The sequence below is a fragment of the Papio anubis genome, chromosome 12, assembly GCF_008728515.1.
Source record: "Papio anubis isolate 15944 chromosome 12, Panubis1.0, whole genome shotgun sequence".
NCBI classification, from domain to species: domain Eukaryota; kingdom Metazoa; phylum Chordata; class Mammalia; order Primates; family Cercopithecidae; genus Papio; species Papio anubis.
In genome coordinates, this window is record NC_044987.1 from 53,111,316 (window position 1) to 53,132,952 (window position 21,637).

Sequence of the window (21,637 nt, forward strand, 5' to 3'; positions counted from 1 at the left end):
AAGCCGTATAATTACCTTGGTTTTCTGCCTGAGACGCTTTATGCATTCACATGCAAAAATAGGAATTCCAAGCAAAACACAGTGATCTAGATAAGTTGAGGAGACAGAGATCAGAAGTTGAAGAAGCTAACGCAACTGCAATATGAAAGGCAGAGTGCCAGAAGGAAGGGAATTGTCCAAGAAAGAGCACTGAACCTCCACTTAGAGTGTCCTTTAACTCTGGCATATCACACCAGACATATGTAGAGTAAAATGCCATCAGGATAGCAAGTAACAAACATGGAGCTGCAAACTGAACACAGGTAGGAGGTATTCAAGTTTTGACAGAACAGAGATGAAAGTCCTTGTTAAATTCCTGGATGATTCAGTAGAGACACCAGAGGGTCCTGCCTTAATAGTGATAAAGTAGCCCTAGACTGAAGACTACTCTATCTATGTGATAACAAGTCTAAAAAGTTAGGCTGATCCACAGCAAGTAACTCCTGTCAGAAGGAAGTCTAGTACTCTTTATAGGAAGACAACAAAATTCAGCATGTGAATATAACCAACATTTATTGAGAAGTTAGCAAACATGTAAAGATGCAGACAAATATGACCCTTAGGAGAAAATGTAGGCCGTATAAAAGATTCATAAAGGACAAAGATGATGATTAATGCAAAAAATGTTTTAATGGCTATTATAATTATGCTAAAGAATTTAAAAGAAACATGTATATAATGAGGAAAAAAATAAAATGCTATATATAGAGACCCCAGTGAAATGGCTAGTTCTGGTAGTACAGTATCTGAAGCGAAAAAAAAAAAAAAAAGCACTGTTTGGTTTAATATCAAATTAGACACAGCTGAAGAAAAGATCAGCGTACTTCTTGAAGGCATAACAATGGAAACTATCCAAATTTAGCACATCCATTAAAAAAGATTGAAAGAATAAATAGAGTTTCAGTGATCTATGGGACAATATTAAGCAATGTAACATTGGAGTCTCAGAAGAACTGTTTAGAGGTTGAGGCTGAGTGAATATTTGAAAAGATGTGATTGACATCTTTTCAAATAAGCCCATGGGTACAAAAAGTTCAAGGAACACAATGATCACAAAAATAACCAGACCAAAACATTTAGTAATCAAATTGCTGCAAGTTGGATGATAGGAAAAACATAAAATAACCAGAGGAAGAAAAAGACACAAAATGGACACAGAAACAAATCAAATAGTTAATGCTGACATTGCCTGAAACTGTGCAATAGAACTAAAGCACTGAATTAAAAAAAAAAAAAAAAAAATCAACCTAGAATTCAATATCTAGATAAATATCTTTTTATAATTTAAGCAAAATAAATATATTTTAAGGAAAAGAAAAGTTGAGAGAATTATTTACCAACAACAACAATATGAGGACTATACAGGAAGTTTTTGACCAGAGGAAAATTGTATTAAATAGAAGGTAGGAAATGCACAAAGGAAACAGAGGCACCAGAAATGCTATATAGGTTGATAAATCAAACATAAGGAAATGAAAGTCAAATATCTGAAGCACCTCCCATTACACATAAAGTGGTATGTATTATTTAAAAATAAACTATGATAATTTAAATATATATATGACAAATTTTAGAGCAACTATTTAAAATAATAACAACAAAGTTTTAATTAATGAACAAGTCGTTAAAATAAAATCTTAAAGGCGAAATGAATTTGTGAATCAACAAGATGACAAGGAAACAGGAAAGAAAAGGAACGAAGAGCCGATGGGGTTACAGTAATCATTAGTAAGATATAAGTCCAGCCATATAAATAATTATGTCTAAATGGTCTAAACACCCAAATAAAAAAGGGAAGATCGTCACACTGGATTAAAAAGCAAGACCAAACCACACTCTTGTTATAAGAAACTCTCTTTAACTATAAAGACACAGTTAAGTTAAAAATTATTGAAAGGGGAAAAAAACACATAACATGTAATCTCTAACTAAGAGAAATCTGGAGTTGATATAGTCCCTATATTAATATCAAACAAAATGAACTTTGTGTGATATCAAACAAAGCAGATCACCTGAGGTCAGGAGTTCGAGACCAACTTGGCCAAAGTGGTGAAACGCCGTCTCTACTAAAAATACAAAAATTAGCTGGGAGTGGTGTCATGTGCCTGTAATCTCAGCTACTCGGGAGGCTGAGGCAGGAGAATCGCTTGAACCCAGGAGCCAGAGGTTGCAGTGAGCCAAGATCATGCCACTGCACTCCAGCCTGAGAGACAAGAGCAAAACTCCGTGTCAAAAAAAAAAAAAAAAAAGTCAGTTTCAGTGTACAGATTTCCAAGTCAGCCCTATCACAAATTTTCAGTATCTGCCATTCTGCAAGTGATACCCCTTTGCATCCATTAATTTCTTTCTTTACAAATTAATACTAGCTAATTTATTCTACCTTTTTTTATTTCTTCCTTACTTGTGTACCATATTAGAATAGAAGTTCTATGAAGGTAACCAGCTTGGTATTATTTGAATAAAATTAATTTTGACAATGAATTTGATGTGGGCGATGAGGTAATAAAGTATCAATTTTAAATTTCTTTAATGCTAGATAATTGTATTTAGGATGTTTGCCTTACTTGTTCTGAGATGTTACCTGTTTTGAGAGTATAAGACCTGTAATCCTGCAAAGAGCACATTTCTTGTACTTATTATAAGACATTTCCTTTGCACACACAGAAATCAATAACTCCAAAGCAATTGTCCTTTTCACAGATTGTTATATTTTAGGCTTCTTCCATTTTAAACACATGACTCAAGTGAGGAAAGAGGAAGACTGGGATATGCAGTCCTCTTCTATGTTGGAAGAAAACAGGGTAAGTTTCACAGATAACATTATCTCTACTACAGCACAATTTCCAAGGGATTGTTACATTCACAATATCTGTCCATTATTTGGAGGCTCCTAGAATTTCTTTGACTTCATGATTTGGTTCCAAAAGATATATACATTTATATCCATTTTATGAACTCTGGGACTTCTTATATCTAGTTTCCTCAAATAGTCACCAACCCTTTTATTGTATATGCAAGCATGATGTAGTAGTAAAGTATTGCCTTGGAGTCAGTGCCATTTCAGTTAGATTATTAGTTCTGCAACCTCCCTTGGCAAATGTTAACAACACCCTTATACATTGGTTCTTCAATTTAGGCATCTGAGAAATGAAGATAACATGAATTGTGGACAGCATCTTATGTGATAAAGAGGGTGGCTGCCTAAGGAAGGCCAGCAGGACCCTCTGTCAAGTAGTTCTCAATAAGCTTCAGATGATACACACTCCAACTAAAATAACAGAAATTTATTAGCTCACATAACAAGGGATTGCTGGTAGGACTGCTACAAGGATCAGTCACTAAGCAGGTTCTCCCTGTCTCTCTGTACATTTCTCAGCTTATTTCATTGTCCTTTCACTGTGGCTTCCTGCATGGCTTCAAGGTGACTGTTCCCAACATTATGCGCACATGGCGTTGACCACAGACAGAAAATACACATCTGTTTTGTCTACCTTTTTAGCAAAGCAGGTAGAACTTCCAAGAAACCTTCCACCGGGATTCCCACAATATATTGGCCAGTTTTGCATCATCCTGCCAGGTCTAAGGAAATCACTAGACAAGGGGAAGGGAGTTACTATGGCTGGTTTCCCCTAACCAAGATCCACAATATGGGTCTGGGGAGGAGCTCATTGGCCTGTCATCCCCTTTCAGACACACTTATTCATAGCAGAAAAAAAATTAAGATCCTGTTGGCAAGGATGATGTGAGCTATTTGGTAGGAATGCAAGGAAACACCTCTGAGGAGTTCATTATCATCTGAGTTCTGGTGACAGTGTTACTGTTGACACAGATTTCAGATTGACAGTCTTTCCATCTTTCTAGGAGACAGAGGTCTGTGTAGTGTGTGTGTGTGTGTGTGTGTATGTGTGTGTGTGTGTGTGTGTGAGAGAGAGAGAGAGAGAGAGTGTTTTCCTGTCTCACCCAGGGTGTCCTGTCCTGCGGACAGAAATGCTGCTTTTATAGGCCATTGTGTTGATCCTGGCCCCAGGATTTTATTTTCAGAATGTTATTTGGCAAACCAGAATTCAGGACTCAGGGTTATTATTTAATCTTAAGGAAGTTTCTTGTTTTCTCTCCCTAAGGTATTTTGAAGATATCATTGAGGATACCCAAGCCTTTAAAGAGTAGACTTGTCATGGAGGTAGAAATGTTTGTATCAATATTCCTTGAATAGTGAAAGCCCATGATAGTTTTTCTTGTATTTATTTAAATCTCAAGTTCATTGATTTTTTACATTTGCTCTGGAAAACTTGCTGTCTACTGGAATACAAGTTAGACTATTCTGCCAAACAGCAGAATTATATTAGTTCCTTATTATGTTTGTTCTACCTTACATATAATTTGCTCTAAGTTAACCAATTTATGCTTGCCCATATAGGTGTTATCTATGCAGATGATAATGTACTTGATTTGGTTTCTGCTTGCTAAATTAAAATTGTCACTTACCTAGGTCCTAGAAATGACTGCTAAATTATTTTTGTTGGAACTAAGAGTGATCACCCCTTTTTTCTCTTACATAGACACTCTCAACAAATCAGACCATTACAGTAATTAAATGTAATGCATATAAATAACATATTGACCAACATGGCTGATCTGTGCACTTAGATATAAAGACGCTACTAGTATTTTATAGTAGAGAATAAGAGGCCGGGCACGGTGGTTCACGCCTATAATCCCAGCACTTTGGGAGGCTGAGGTGGGTGGATTACCTGAAGTCAGGAGTTCGAAAGCAGCCTGGCCAACATAGTGAAACCCTGTCTCTACTAATAACACAAAAATTAGCCGGATATGGTGGTATGCATCTGTAATCCCAGCTACTTGGGAGGCTTAGGCAGGAGAATTGCTTGAACCCGGGAGGCAGAGGTTGCAGTGAGCCGAGATTGTGCCTTTGCAAAACTCCAGCCTGGGCGACAAGAGCAAAAACTCCGTCTCAAAAAAAAAAAATATATATATATATATATATATGTGTGTGTGTGTGTGTGTGTGTGTGTGTGTGTATATATATATATAGAGAGAGAGAGAGAGAGTAAAGAATAAGAATTATGACACAAACCTCTCAGGATTGTTATGGAAATTCAATTAAATATAATCCGTATAGATGCCTACTACAGTACCCAGCTTCTATACAGAACTCAATAAATGTTAATTTCATTCCTTTCCCTGACTACTAAACAGAACATCCAGAGGAGTAATAACACTGCCTTCATGATCCTACATCACTCCAGCAAAATAATTTCCTCTTCTTGGAAGAGAGAAACCAATAAAGTCCAGTTTCAATTTATTTAGAGTATTCTCTCATTTTGACAACATAAAATAAATCCCTGCTATGAAATAACCTCTTTGGTGATCTATGTGTAATGGTAACTCAGTGCCACCTAGTCTTTTTTGGATAAATACATTAAAAATATGGTTTCAAGAATGCAACAAGCATACTAGCCCTCTGAAGAAACTGCCCATTACAACCAGGGTGGAGTTGCTGTAGGTAGCAGCAGGTGCTGGAGAGTGCAAGATTCAGGCATTTATAACTTTGTGTATTACTTCCTCCTTGAAAGAATTTGCTATTTACTTCCAACTGAGGACAATTAGACTTAAATTCCAAAGCCACACATCAGGTAAGTGAAAGAGAAGAGCCAAGGAGCAGTGACTCTGAGTATTTTAGGTGGAAGGGTTCTCACCTTTTGTGGTTAGTTAGGTGAAGTGTAAAACATCAATAACAATGCTCTTTAATGCTGGAAATTGCAATTGGGGAGCTTACAGTACCTGTTCTAAGATCTTCCTGAGGATGTATTTTCTGTAAGGCTTTTTAGAAGCACATTTCTACCGCTGATTATAAGACATTTCCTTCACAAACCCAGTGGTGAAAACGCCAAAGCAAGTTTCACAAATTGCAACATTCCAGGATAGATGATATTTGAAGTACAATTTCCATGCAATTTAAGATTTCTTGGTTAAAAAATGTTGATCTTCTGTTATAGATAAGCATTAATTCTTCCATGAAGCAAACCAGAAAATTACTTATGCCCTTTTACACTCTTTTATTTTTAGAAAATATGTTAATCGGTGCATTAATGTCACCAAGTCATCTTCCCCAAATAAATGATAGTTTTTACTTGTCCTGTCTCAGTGTGTGTAAAATGGCTGGGTCTGGCTTGGCAATTGTGATAATTAGTGGTTTGGGGAAAGCATAAATGATGGAAGTTTGAGTATACATATTATAAATTCATTACTCTGTCCATTTCTGTGTACTTTATGCAAAAGTTTATAAATGTCAAAAACATTATTGAATATTTCCCATAGAGATTAAACTGCCCACTGTTCATACAAGTAATCGAGGTGTATGGCTAAATTGTTGGGTAGGATTTTCAACTCGTGTAATAACTGTTGACACTTCCACTTTCATTTTTGTAAAGCATGTGGTTACATACATAGTATGGTTCCCAGAATACTGTAAATATGCACTCAGTATTTGTTGAAACAATAATAGTAACAGAATAATGGCCCTTCATAGTGAGGTTAAATGAGATATGAATACCTAGCATAGTGATTGTGCAGCAGTACTGAGCTTCAGTTTGCATATTGGCAGTTCATGATGCTGTCAGAGTACAAGTGCAAAGTGTGTGGTTGTCCAGCTGCTCATGAAAGGAAGGAAGAAGGGTGGTGAATGGTATCCATATACTACAGGATATCTAAGTATTATCCAGGTAGCAACTTACAAGCAGAAGAAAGCAACATTTTAAAATAGATTAGCATAATTCCCAGTAAGTTGTACTTGATGACTTTTGCTTTAATTTTATAATCTGAACTACTGTTACTGGTGGAGGGCGTCCAGGTTCTTGGCATTTTGAACAAAGAATCAGACAAAACGCACAAACAAAGCAAGGAAATAATGAAGCAACAAAAGCAGAGATTTATTGAAAACGAAAGTACACTCCACAGGGTGAGAAGGGGCCCAAGCAAGCAGCTCAAGAGTGCTGCTTACAGAATTTTCTGGGGTTTAAATCCCTCTAGAAGTTTCCCATTGGTTTCTTTGTGTATCCCCTATGTAAATGAAGAGGATGAAGTACAGTTACAAAGTTATTTACTTGGTGTACACCCTAAGCATGTGAAGATTATGTTTCCTGCAATAGATGATATGAAGTTACAAATTTATTTATGTGGGCTTAGAAGGTTTGGGTTTTTCCAACTGGGCCTGGTGACTCACGCCTATAATCCCAGCACTTTGGGAGGCCAAGGCAGTTGGATCACTTGAGGTCAAGAGTTCAAGACCAGCCTGGTCAACATGGTGAAACCTTGTCTCTACTAAAGATACAAATATTAGCTGGGCGTGGTGGTGCACACCTGTAATCCCAGCTACTTGGGAGGCTGAGACAAGGAGAATTGCTTGAACCCAGGAAGCAGAGGTTGCAGTGAGCCTAGATCACACCACTGCACTCCAGGCTAGATGACAGAACCAGACTCTGTCTCAAAAAAAAAAAAAAGAAGAAGAAGGTGGTTCGGGTTTTTCCTTAATTGAGTTCTAGGAGTTCCTTAGGTTCCCTGCCTCCAGACCCTTTTCCTGCTTCACTATGAACCACCTCTACATTTATTACCACCATGTTATGGTGGCAAATGCATAAACCTTAGAGTCAGAAAAGTATTCAAAATGTTATTGTGTCATTTTGAACACTTTTCTCCCTTAAAAATGGTGACTTTGAAAGATAATAGAGAATAAAGGCAAATACTATCTTATAAAGTCCCTAGAATACAGCCAGGCATAGGCTAGGTATCACATGAGTATCCTAGAAACGGCATCCTTGCTGTCTTTATTACTGTTGTTGTTGTTGAGATTTTTCTTCATTAATTCCTGGAATATTATTCTTTAGGCCACATGATCTACCTTATATCAACTTTTATAGGTGACAGGCTTACTTTAGAATTAATGTTAGGAAAACTTTTTCTGTTCTTGAAGCAAGCATTCTTTTTTCTGATAGAGATACATACATTATTATGTTACTATTTTTGCCATTGCTAACAGGAAACAGTCAAATTTTACTTTTACCTCATAGTGCCAGTAATAATTCCAAAATAACTAAAAATATATTTTTTAGAAAAAGTCTATAATTCTAATTTTTCTAACTTATCTGTTTTTCTGGGGGGGGGTATTATGACTTTTGTAAATCACCTTAAGTTATTTTTCTGAAAGACATTTGATATAATTAAATGAAAGTGTTTACAACATGACTAAAATTGATAAGTATTGCCATAATTTATGCTTCACATTTTTGGTATAAATTTGACTTCATTTGTGCCTATAAATATCTTAAATTTTTAAAGATTATATTATAAACTAGTTATGCCATAAATTTTGTTCCATTTTTGTTACCTAGATTTGAACTGCATATTTTTATGACCCATTTTAAAGACTGAGAGAGAGATTTATATGTCTTTATTTACATCACATATAGACAGTTGTGACACAAGACTACATTTTATTCCATAATATTTAATTTTAGCTTTAGGATAAATTGTAATTGTCCTGAAGCATGTCAGTTCATCTATTGATTAAGTAATTGAGACGACAGTACCCCATTCTAAAATGAAACATGAGTTCAATCTTCAAAGCTCTATTCTATCAAGCCCACTTCTGTGTCATAGTTTTATTCAGCGCCAGTCTACTCCAATTACAAAGATATGTAGTCTTTTGTTTTAAAAACAGCGTACCTGTTCACACCCCAGGTTCTGGGTCTAGACTCGATCATATCAGCACACTTGTTTTAATGCTATTGTAGTACATGAGACAAATAGCAAAAAAATCTGTCCTTTCATTAACCCATTAACCAAGCACTGAGCACCTATGACATGAAGCATTATGTATACAAAGATTTTTAACATATGTTCCCTACTCTAAGAGCATTCATAGGTTGGAACAGAAAGAAATGTCTGTAGATAAATAATCGTAGCGTGGCATGAGAAGCCCCGAAGTTGAAGTTTGCAGGAATTCCAGTGGTTCCATAAAGCAGGTGGTTCAGAAAAATAATTTTATAGCAGGTGATATTTAAGTTAGTTCTTTAGTAATACTTGGAATTTTCCAGGTGGACAAAGTAGGAAAATGTATTCCAAACATGTACAAAGATAGTGAGGTAGAATCAACAGAACACATTCAGGAAACGAAATATATTTTTAAATATATGCACTGGTAAGGAATAGCAGAACCCAAAGCCGTCTGTTGTGACTGTGAAACTTAAATACCTGATAGATGAGGGTGCCCTCCTTGTCTCTATAATGATTGCCAGCATCAGTTTGTATGCATAATCTGATCTGAGAGAAGCCTCAGTGTCTTACCCATCTCTGAGTCTTCAGCTAAGACAACACCTTTAATTCATTCATTCATTCATTCATTCATTCATTCAACAGGGCCAGTTACAGTGCTGGGTCCTAGGAAAATGATGATGAGCAAGTCAGAGAAAATTCATGTTCTTGCAATCTAGAGGTGAAGAACCAGATAAACAAATAGAAAGAGAACCCCACGAAGAAAACAATTCAGGCTAATGTAATGGAGAGTGACTGGAGATTGCCTCTAGATTGAGTGGTCACTGAAAGACTCTCTGAAGAGATGACTTTTAAGCTAATGCTTGAATAGCAGGGAAGCACCAGCTATGCAAATATAAGTGAGACCATTCTAATTTGAGGGAACAGCAAGAGGAAATGCCCCACGGAAGGAACAAGCACAGCCCTTTCAAGTAACCAGGACAAGGTCAGTTTGGCTGGAGCAGAGGGAGATAGGGACCAGACCACATAGGGCTTTGCAGAATGAAAGAATAAGTTTGAATTTTATCTTTAATGCAAGGGGAAGCTTGAATGTTTTAAGCAGGAAAGAAACATGATTTGCTTTGCATTTAAAAGATAACACTGCATGAAGAGCTGTCTGTAGTAGAACAAGAAAGGAGGCAAGGAGACAAACTGTGAGGCTTTTGGGTAATACAGAACACCTTAGATTAGGCCAATGGCAGTGGAGACCGTGTGAAGATAACAGATTAGGGACATACACTGGACACTGAGTGATAAGTCTTGCTGTTGAAGCAGCTCTCTAACAGTGAGGCAAAGAAAGGAAACAGGGACAACTGTGCAGACATTTTACAAGGAAAGAAGCAGCACCAGAGACCCAGTTTAAAAATAGCATGAAAATAACGGTTATAGTAGCAAGGACTTAGATAATGCTTACTCTGTGTCAGACACTGTTCTAGGAATAGATACATACACTAACTCATTTAATTATCACAGCAACCCTATGACATTATTATTATTATTATTATTATTATTATTATTATTATTATTACTGTTTGCATTTAACAGAGGAAACTGAATCAGAGACATGTTAACTTGCCCAAGGTTATAGAGCTGGTCACAATTTTACCTTAAGATCTTTGCACAATCAGGCTGGGTGCGGTGGCTCACACCTGTAATCCCAGCACTTTGGGAGGCCAAGGCGGGCGGATCACAAGGTCAGGAGTTCGAGACCAGCCTGGTGAAACCCTGTCTCTGCTAAAAACATAAAAATTAGCCGGGTGTGGTGGCAGACGCCTGTAGTCCCAGCTACTCGGGAGGCTGAAGCAGGAGAATCGTTTGAACCCGGGAGGCGGAGGTTGCAGTGAGCTGAGATCAGGCCACTGCACTCCAGCATGGGAGACAGAGCAAGACTCTGTCTCAAAATACAAAGAAAGAAAGAAAAAAAAACACCTTTGCACAATGAATTATATCACTTCTTTCTAGTCTTTGCTCAAATGTCACCTTCTCATTGATGACTATCCTAACCACTCTACTTAAAATCGTAACACCAGGGCTCTCTTCCACTATACTCCCAGTTACATCCTGCCCTAAAGTACCAAATATTGTGGTTATTCATGTTGTTTACCTCCTCCTACTAGATTATAAGCTACATGATGACAAGGGTTTCATCAGTTTTGTTCACTGTTGTATCTTGTGTTTGAACAATCCCTGGAACATAGTGGACAATCAATAAATGATTGCTGATTAATGAACAGATAAATGAATCATTGAAGTAGTAGAGCTGGGTTTCCAACCTAAGTGGCCTGACTCTAGAGTCTACATGCCTACTTACCACGTAGCAGGAGACCTGCAGACTAAACTGATCCAGGTACAAAGCTACAAAATGGAATTGATGCTAAATAACTTAGAAGGTTCCTATATTTCCAGCCTCATCTCTTTCCCCTCAAATCTTCTTCTGTCTGGAGCACTCTTCCTCTTTACTGCTTTGCATGTGCATTGTGTCTTCACAATTTCAAGGAAAATAGTAGGTCTTCTGGAAAGTGTGTCTTTAATCAGCCACCACTGAGTTAGGTGCTCCTTCCATGTTGCTCATTGAACTTTGCCTTTCCCCTTATAATTGGCCAGACTGTGTTGTATCTAACTAAACTGTACTGTGTTTATCTCAGAGAGTTCCCCCACTACCTGGCAAGCACTGACGTCAAGTAGGTGCTCAAAAAATGTATTAAATTGAACTTAATGACTTTAAGACTCAAAATACAAACACTGTATAAATAGACAGCCGCTAGTCTATAAAGAGTTGATGCTAACCAGTTTGCACTGCTTAGGGGCTTTGAGAATCATGGCTACAAATGGTTCATTTTGAATTATGTTATAATTAAGATGAGCCTGTGTTCTCCTCACCCATCCCCATATCACTTGAAGAGCCAACTGAAAAAGTAGAGTTAAATTCTAAAATCCTTTGAACCATTGAAAGCATATATTTGAGATTAAAATCCCTTTTCAGTTGACTGAAGCCACCACAATGGAAGCCAATTGAATCTGAATTTAAACATGCCTGAGTGTAGTAATACAGACAGGGTTGTGTTTACCACATACAAAAATTTAAGCAATATGGATTATTTGGTAATGTAAAGAGAGTCTTTAGAAAGCAATTTATATCTGTAGATTGGAGGAAATAAGACCTCGAAAGAAGATCTAATAACATTTTTGTATTGATATTTTAGGAAAACTTGTTTTAGCAATGTACAAGTACATAAGCCCCACCAATAAACTAATCTGAAGTTTAAATAAAAATAACTTGTATTGGTCTATTCTGGTGTCTGATTATTCATTTTTTTGTGAGATGTAGAAGAACAGCAATATAATCTCTTTCATGTAACTAGTTTAATTTTTCATAAGCAACCCTAAAGTTAAAAAAAAAAAAAAAAAACAACCTGAGAACATAATATGTAATTGAATCATCTTGGAACAAGAACAGCAGAAGGTAATGAAGATTTAGGTAGGGGATAGATTTCACACTGTTCCTCTTACCTTCCTTTGCAGGCACATCAGTGGAGCTGAGATTTCTGGTTAGAAAAATCAATAAGAATTTACAGCAAAGCTTGGAGGAGGGCATTCTGATGTGACTAAGGAACTCTGAAGGCAATTGTTCCTCAGTGCAGAAACAACTCCTTTCTATTGCTGCGGGAGGGGATGGGTGGATAAAAAAAAAAAAAAAAATGAGTGAGATGAGGACCGTAGCTGAATAGTGATAGAGAAATTCTCAGTAATTCTTTTTCTTTTACTTTTTTTTTTTTTGCCAGTCGTTTATTTAACCACTTCATTAATTCAGAGGTTTACTGCATGTCTACCACGGACCAGCCTCTCTAAGGGCATGTGTAATCACAAAATAAATGAGGCACAACACCTAGCCCTAAGGATCTCACAGCGTAGAGAGGGAGACAAACAAGAAAAGTAATCGTTAAAATGCAAGGTGATAATTACCATCACAGAGATGATGTACCTGCCGAGTCTTGCCTGGCCTGTGGAACCCAGGAAGGAATCCACAGGAAGCAATACTTGAACTGCATCCTCATAGAAAATGGTAGAAATCTTCTGTGAAATATAGATCCAAGGAATAGCATTCTAGGCAGAAATACCGGCATGGGAAAAGAGCTTGGCACTCTGTCAAGCAGGACTAGGCTTAGCTGTAACTAGCAGAAAAATAGCAAGTAATAGTGGTTTACACAAGAGAGACATTCATTTCTGTCTCACATAAAGTTCAAGCTGGTACAGTCCTCAGGTGTTTTTCCAACTCACCTCTCTACTATCTTTGGGTGTGACCCTCATTTCCTTGGTGCAAATTGTTATCTGTATTTAGGCAGCAGTTTAAAGAAAAGGAGGGAAAAGGGATGGGTTGAAGTATGTACCCTAGCTCTCTCTTAAAGATCACTTTGGGAAGTCATCCCACTAAGCTTTCTTTTATATCACATCTCCCAAAACCTATAGCAACAAAGAAGGCTGGGATTTGTGGTGTATGCTCCTGGAGGCCATTTGTATAGTGAAAATTCTATTATTGTGGAAGGTGAGGAGACAGGATTTTGGAAAATACCAATAGCTTTGACTGTAAGCAGTAAATAGTAGGATGTTGAAGAAGTGTCCAGTATTTCCACATGGCTTAGACTGAGGGAACAGGAGGTGGGAAAAAGGACAGGGGCAGCGGGGAGAATGGCATGACCCACAGATGGAAGCATAAACATGGACTACATAGGAAGAGTGTTTAATAAGTCAACAAATATTTACTATGCCCTTAAAAATATTCCAGGATGATTTATGGGCACAGTCTTAATCAAGCTTCTGAATGACCCTACGATGTACAATCATTATTATTTCCATTTTATTTTTTTTATTTTATTTATGTATTTATTTATTTTTGAGACAGAGTCTTGCTCTGTCGCCCTGGCTGGAGTGCAGTGGTGCGATCTGGGCTCACTGCAAGCTCCACCTCCCCGGGTTCACGCCATTCTCCTGCTTCAGCCTCCCGATTAGCTGGGACTACAGGCGCCTGCCACCACGCCCAGCTAATTTTTTTGTATTTTTAGTAGAGATGGGGGTTTCACCGTGTTAGCCAGGATGGTCTCCATCTCCTGACCTCGTGATTCACCTGCCTCGGCCTCCCAAAGTGCTGGGATTACAGGCGTGAGCCACCGCGCCTGGCCTATTATTTCCATTTTAAATGTAAGGTAACTGAGGCTTAGAAATTTAATACTTTGCCTACACTTATGGTGCTAGTAAGTACAGAGCTGAGATTTGAGTTTAGGTTTGTCTGACTCCAGAGTCAGAGAGCCGAGGAGCTTGTCACGCCCAGGAGCTTGAACCTGACCCATTCTCCTTTGGCTCCACGCTTCTAAAATTCTTGCTGTGCTTGCCTTCTGAATGAGCTACCTGGATGCACTGAGCAAATCATGTTCTGGTCAGAAGCAATGTGCCTGGGAGGAAGAGAGCAAGAGACTATGCCTTAGTAGTTCATGATGAGAAGTAGGAAAGGATTCTGCAAATTAAGTCTTGGCATTTCACCTCACGTTTTCATGAAGTTTTAACTCTGTATATAAAAAACGTTAATTATATGGTCCTTTAATCCTATAAAAGGTCAACCAAGTCCTGCACTGTGTAAGGCGTTAAGGCAATTCTTGAAGTAGAAACACATTTGAAGGGTTGATCAGGGTAAATCATAAGCATTTCATGAAGCACTCTTGATAATAAGATTCAATTATTTCCAATGAGAATGTTTTAACTCTGGTGAGTGGACTGCCTTGCCTACTGTAAGAAAAATGAATCTTATCAAGGTCAAACTATGACACTCACCTCTGTATTTTATAGTTCATTTTTAGCAATGTGTATTTTCTATGTGTGTGATTATAAACATACATGCTTATTTCAGAAAAAAAATGGTGAACACAGAGCCTATGAAAAAATAAATTTAAAAAATCACTCAAGGCTGGGCGTGGTGACTCGTTCCTGTAATCCCAGCACTTTGGGAGGCCAATGCGGGTGGATCACGAGGTCAAGAGACTGAGACTATCCTGGTCAACATGGTGAAACCCGTCTCTACTAAAAATACAAACATTAGCTGGGCATGGTGGCATGTGCCTGTAGTCCCAGCTACTCAGGAGGCTGAGGTAGGAGAAGCACTTAAATCCAGGAAGTAGAGGTTGCAGTGAGCTGAGATTGCTCCACTGCACTCCAGCTTGGGCAACAGAGCAAGACTCCATCTCAAAACAAAACAAAACAAAACAAAACAAAAACACTCAGAGACGTCCTACCCAGAAAGATCTGTTGTGCAATTTTAGTATGCTCCCTTCTAATTTTTAAAACAATTTATGTTTATGCCTGCTTTTTTATAGGATGGAATCCCACTGTTTACAGTTTTATTTCTATATGTTTTAAATATTACATTGTAAATATGTCTATGTCATTAAAATTGTCACATAATGTCCCATCTTGTGAGAGTACTATTATTTGATTAACCATTCCTTAATTGGAAACATTGTAGTAGTCTGTGTGTGGGTATGTGTGTGTGTGTGTGTATGTGTGTTGTGCTGGTCTGCGTCTTTTAAGCAAAAAATTTTGATGACAGTGGTAACTAATTTGGATAGAAAGATGGGGCCTGCTTTTGTAGAATTTTGGAATATTTCTCTTCTCTCTTAAGATTGAGCTGCCTTTTTCTCAAGTTTACAAATTCTGCTGAAATCTACAATCCATCCATTGTGACAGTGCTTTTAGTCGAAGGGTTGTGTAGGCAGGATTCCAACAGCAGCAAGCATGGGTGAGAGACTATGTTCTTGAATCCTCATCTACATTATTATACCCTCCTTCTGTTTGATTTAGAGATAAGCCATGCATTGTTCACAAACATACTGTCCTTTATATATTCTCATGCCTTTGCACACGTGGTATCTTCTGTCACATCCCCATGGTACTATTAATCCATCAAAGTCCAGTTTGGTATCACATGACTTTCCCTTTCCCTCATCCACTTCTCTCCCTTTCTCTACCCTAATGGCAGCCACAATAGTTTGCTCTCTGTGCTCTGTCCCCCACACTTGATTTGGACAGTTTGTTATAACACTGGGAAGAACAATTGTTTTCTCACTCTTTGAGGCACTCTTCCTATTGGTCTGGATGTCTCTGAGGGCAGAGCTTTAAGTCCAGTGCCACTCTGTTAATCCCTTGTGTCTGTCACCAAACTTGTCCTGTCATACACCTGGCTTGCCAGGTTGGGTACCAAGAAAGAGCAACTGGGCCTCATAATTTTCATCTAAAAAGTGGGCCTCATAATGCCTGTGTTTGATAGGAATGTTTTAGGAATGTGCAGTGCTGGCAGTTACACGTTAAGGAGGGATTCTCAATGAAGGCTGAAAAGTAATCCTTGGCTTCAAGGTCCCTACAAGAGCGTGACTTGGAAAATTCTTATTTTTCTCCCCAAATGTATGACTAATGCAACTCTGGAGCGTTGTTCCCATGAGCACAGGGTTCAGGGGGGAATTATAAGGGTGAGAGGATGTCACTGAGCTAACATAGATTAAATAGAAAAGGTCAGAACATTTCAACTACATTCTGACACATTAATTTTATTTTCAAATGAGAAAACTATGTTTTAAAAGATTTCTGTCAATAAACTCCTATTAATACTTGCCCAGTGGGACTTAAGGAGAGCTAATAAAATATGTTTGTAAATCATGTGGAAGGTGATTAATAGCTCCTACTTTTAATGCTTCATTTGATGATTTCAAATGGCTTTCTGGTACAAGAAATTGCTGTTACTGAGACAGAAACTCAGACATAGAAAGACATGGGAACATCCTCAGGCCATGAAGAAGGATCCGTTAATTTCACACATATAATTTGTGTTTTTTATCTCACCTTAAGAAAAATGAAGGAAGTGTAAATCAGTATTTCTTGACTGTTCACATTGTATTAGGCATTGTCAGGAACAGAGAAAGAAATGTGATCCTAAGTCTGCTCTCAAGAAGTTAAATCATTACACTTTTGCAATTTTCTGCTAAGTATATTTATAGAAGGAAACACAGGCAGTAAGAATATAGAAAATGGACTGTTGATCTCTATGAAGATCAAGAGGTACAGCATCAACTTCCTGAAAAAGAATGATTTGAGCCGGGGTTTTTTAGGAAAACTCCTTTCAGGGATCTTCTAAGATTACTTAAAGCAAGGTGCGTACATGGAAGCATGTTTCAGCATGAAGCTTTCTGAGTACTAGCCACAGTCTGAAACTGCTGGATGGTGTAGTGTGAGAGAGAGCAGTCACAGGCAGTGAGGCTGGGGAAGCCTTGGCAGGAATCAGGGCATGAGAATTTTTAAGTGCCGTGCTATGGAATTTGAACATTATACCATAGATAACAGAGTATTTTAAGGAGGAGGTAGCATAAATAGTTCTGTATCTTATAAAGCTGTTTCAGTCACCTTAGGCTGAATTATGCTGTGATAACAACCCCAGGATCTGAATGACTTAATATTTTTAAATCATTTATGCTTTATATCAAGCTCATTTGGGGGCGTGTACAGCTCTGTCTGTCCTTTCTCTGAGACCAAAACTGACAAACCAGCCTCTCTCGGGGGCACTAGTAGTTCAGAGGCAGAGAATGAAAAAGAGACATTGGAAACTCTGAGCTTCTACTCTTGAAATGACAATAGGTTACTTTCATCCACATTTTACTGGTTGAAGCAAATCATGTGGCCACTTTCACATCTATGAGAACACAGTTGTATAATCCTTGTGCAGGGACAAAGACACTTGGGAAAGGCAGCAAATGCCATGAGCACAGGCCATCCTGGGGCATATTCTGAATATGGGGAAACCTCACTACTCATGAGAAAATAGGCTAGTATAAATCAGACAACTCTGAGTTAAGCATTTTGTTGACAATTGTACATAATTTAAATTTGATATTTTCATGTATATCAAGAGCATAAAACAAGCAAAAACATACGGCATGGCTAGATGCTTAGTGAGAGATAATCATTTGTAATCATTATCTCATTATTATTGCTGATAATTAGAACTGATCCTGTGATGTGAATAGGTATCTTTTCATTGACAATGCACTGACATTACCCAATTCGTGTTTCACAACCATCCTCTCAGGCATGCAAAGTCACTAGTATCATTCCCATTTTACAGAGGAGTATGTTAATATTCAATTAAACCCACAAGGTTATCACAAGATACAGTTACTAAGGGACAGACCTGAACTCAAACATAAGTAGCTCTTTCTTCAAAACTGACATTTTAACTAAGTGGACAGTTCAAACCTTAACCTAAGCAATTTAAGCACTGCTGTAACAATATTAACAAACCTGCTAACAGCTCTTTGTCTAGGATAATTTATACATAAACATCAGCTTTTCTCTGTCATATCACAAATCCTGAATCAGTGGTATCTAAGTTTATGATTTATATTTGGTACTATGAAATAGGGGTTCATACATTTTTAATTGCATACATATTTTAAGATCAGCTATGAAATTATTTTTTACTAACCAATAGCAACTTCTGATATGCATTCATATGAAAGAATCCATCCAAGTCCTAAGTGTAACACTGTACTTTTCTCTATGCATTTATAGATTTCATTAGAAGGTACCAGCATCTCCTTGCCTTTGATTAGCATTTTGTCAGATCTTTGGTCCATGTGCTTTGTCAGAAAATACTCTGACAATGAATTCAAGCATTCCCAGAATACACTTCACCTAGTTAAAGTTGTCTGCAAAGATTGCAGTTGTTTTGTAAGATTTATGCTAAAAATGTAAACACAGAAAGATCAGTCATAACAGCTCTTTATAAGAAACCACACAGACCCTAATTTCTTATTTTCTGACATCTAAATAAAAAGAAGCATAATGAAGGGAGGCAGTGTGATGCAGCAGAAAAAGCACCATGTTCAGGATACTGGAGATAGACATTGTAATTCTGGGTCCACCTCCAAGTTACTATGTGACCAAATAATTAGTTTTCTTGTGTCATAGAAATTACATGTGTACAAGAAGCATCAAATAGATGAGCCCTTGCAATTCAAATATTCTGTTGTGTTCACAAAACAGGATATGTCCATTCATAAAGTGCTTAATGAATCTATCAAATTAGTTTTTGTTAAGTGCTGCTCAATGTCAGGCCCTATGCAGATACCATTAATGGAAAGCTGAAAAAGGCATTGGTAGTCATGGTCATTGTCCTCAAAGACCTTATAGTCCATTGCAAGGAGGTAAGCAAGGCAAGTATTGCTCTCAGCGCAGTGGAAGTGCAATGCTAAAGTATACAAAGAGAGGAGAGATGAGGACACAGAGGAGGCTTTATATCAAGGTCAAAATTTGTTACAGCACAAGTCCAACTAAAATAAGTTTTCTTCTATTTTCCATTGTTGTCTTTAATCTGTTGCCCCTCATGCTAAACATTCCCCACTTATCATTACTCTTGTGAGCTTTATACGTAACATGTTACTATTATTCCCATTTATATATGAGGAAACTGAAGCTCAGAGACTGAGTGGCCCAAGCATCATGAATGTGTAATAGAGAAGTAGTCTTTGAGGCCCCATTACCTGACCCCAAAGTTAATGCTTTTATCCCTAATGCAAGCTTTGTGAGTGTGTGCATTTTCGACAGTTTATGAATTATTTTTCCTCTGCATCATTGATTCTCTTGTATAATTTCTGAAGAATTCAATTGCAGTTTCTCTGGAAACTGATGAGATCAGCTACCATTTTTTTTGTTTTGTAAGATTCAGTCTCCTGCTTGTTAAGGACTTGCCGCCCTTCAGCTTTGATGATGGCCTTGATTGGAAGAAGGAGGCATTGATAACTCTCAAAGGAACTACAGGGAAGCCTGCAGGAAGTACTTTGCTTTCTCATTCAGACCACTGAAGGAAGTGTTCAGAATAGAAACAACTGGTTCCTTTTTGGCATTTTTGACTCCTGGATTAATTTTGCCATGACGGATGCACAGCAATCTCACTTCCAGGCCACTTAACAAAAGCTCCTTCAAGTGCAAAAGAAAATGATTCCTTGAGAGGCCAGAGAAAAAGGGTGTGAAAAAAAAAAAGTGGTTGAGTGTTAAAAGATGCCTATCTCAAAAGCCTTCTTCAAATTCACTAGCTGAACTACTTGGAGCATGAAGCAGCATCTATAGGAGCTGCGGTCAGATGAAAATGCAATACAATATAAAGACAAATACAAATGTAGCCATCTCAAACCCATTTCAGTGGCTCACAGAAATCCTCAAAGGTGCTTATACTTAGTTACTTTAGACAGGCATGGGCAACATTTTCCATTTATTTTTAATGCTCCTGGGTGTCTGTGTCAAGGACTTTTGAAGATGGTGAGACAAGGAGGTTGTGCTGGAAGCTCCTCAGCCACCAGGTCCCTACCTTCTCTTTCTCTCTATATACATACATATATATGTATAGATTCATATATATATATTCATATATGAATATATATATGAGTCTATATATATGAAGATTGGATATATATGAAGATTCATATATATATATATGAAGATTCATATATATATATATATATATATATATATATATATATATATATATATGAAGATTGGAATGGTGAAAGGCTACCCTCCCATTATGTTTAGTCATTGCCATTTCAGTCCCCAGAACCACACTTAAAGGCTCTCTGGAACAGAGAAAATTCAGTTAAGTGTGAAGTGACTACACCAGCCCAGAGCTTGATTTTATTGACCTGAAGTAAAAGCTTCACTTAGTACTTTTCTAAGCAATTAAAGACATGATCCCCCACCTCCATTAAAAGATATAAGGATCAATAAGAATATTGAAACATGTCAACGAAAAAAAATTACAGGTACTACTTTTCAGTGCTTTACTATATGCCTGGCACAGTATTACATATTTTATAGAGGTACTTGCCCCAAAACCCTGAGTATTAACTGCTATATTTCCTATTTTTATTTTTTAAGTGAGATCATTGAACTTTAAAAAAAGCCAAGTAAGTTTCCCAAACCCAAAAGACAGAAAAAGCCAGGGTTTAAATATAGCTTTCCAACTGCAAACCACTTTCTTATCCAGTAAATCTGCATTGGCCCAGATAGTGACCATCACAAGTCTCAGAGTCCAAAGATAAATATGTATTCGGATTTAAAGATCAATTCATTCACTTCATGGACAAGAAAACAGAAGCCCAGAAATAATAAGAGACCCATTAGAAAGAGCACCAATTATACCACCAGCCGTCCTGAGCTCCAGTCCTGAGTGGAACATGTATTTCCTTGTGACCTTAGAGACACCACTTGGTGACTCTGAATCTCAGTTTCCCTATTTGTGAGACAGGGATCTTAGGGTACCACTCTATCTCAAGATGCCCTTCTTCCTACCACGTTCCATACCCAATCCCTTCTTCTCTTCTGCAGTACTTACCTCACTTATAATGTAACTGTCAGTAGGTTATTTCATTATAAAAGCTTTGCCTTCTGGCCTAATGTTTTTCTTTTGTAGAGAGAATTTGATTGTCACCATTGAAACCCATTTGAGATAGAAGTTACACTTATTTATATATCTTTAAAAGTTTCCTCAGGGTTCAAACCTATCTTTATTATTCCTCCAGTGGACAGGGAACTAATATAATGATATGTTACATGAATGCTCATGTGTACTGGTCATTATTATAGCTGTTAAGTATGCAGTCTCATTTAGTTCTCATAGTTATTGCAGAGCAACGTGACATTATCCCCAACTGAAAGTTAAGAAAGCTGAAGTTCAGCATGT

General features: G+C 37.5%; 2 long non-coding RNA genes across 3 annotated transcripts in view; both read left to right on the forward strand.

The window, feature by feature from the left end:
- LOC110741317 overlaps positions 1 to 21,637 on the forward strand; it is a 2,275,404-nt gene that overhangs the window by 600,230 nt on the left and 1,653,537 nt on the right. The window lies entirely within an intron of this gene.
- LOC116269809 lies at positions 2,239 to 7,338 on the forward strand. Its single transcript, XR_004177646.1, has 3 exons — positions 2,239 to 2,840; positions 4,161 to 4,219; positions 5,257 to 7,338. It is a non-coding gene; the product is annotated as an uncharacterized LOC116269809 (long non-coding RNA).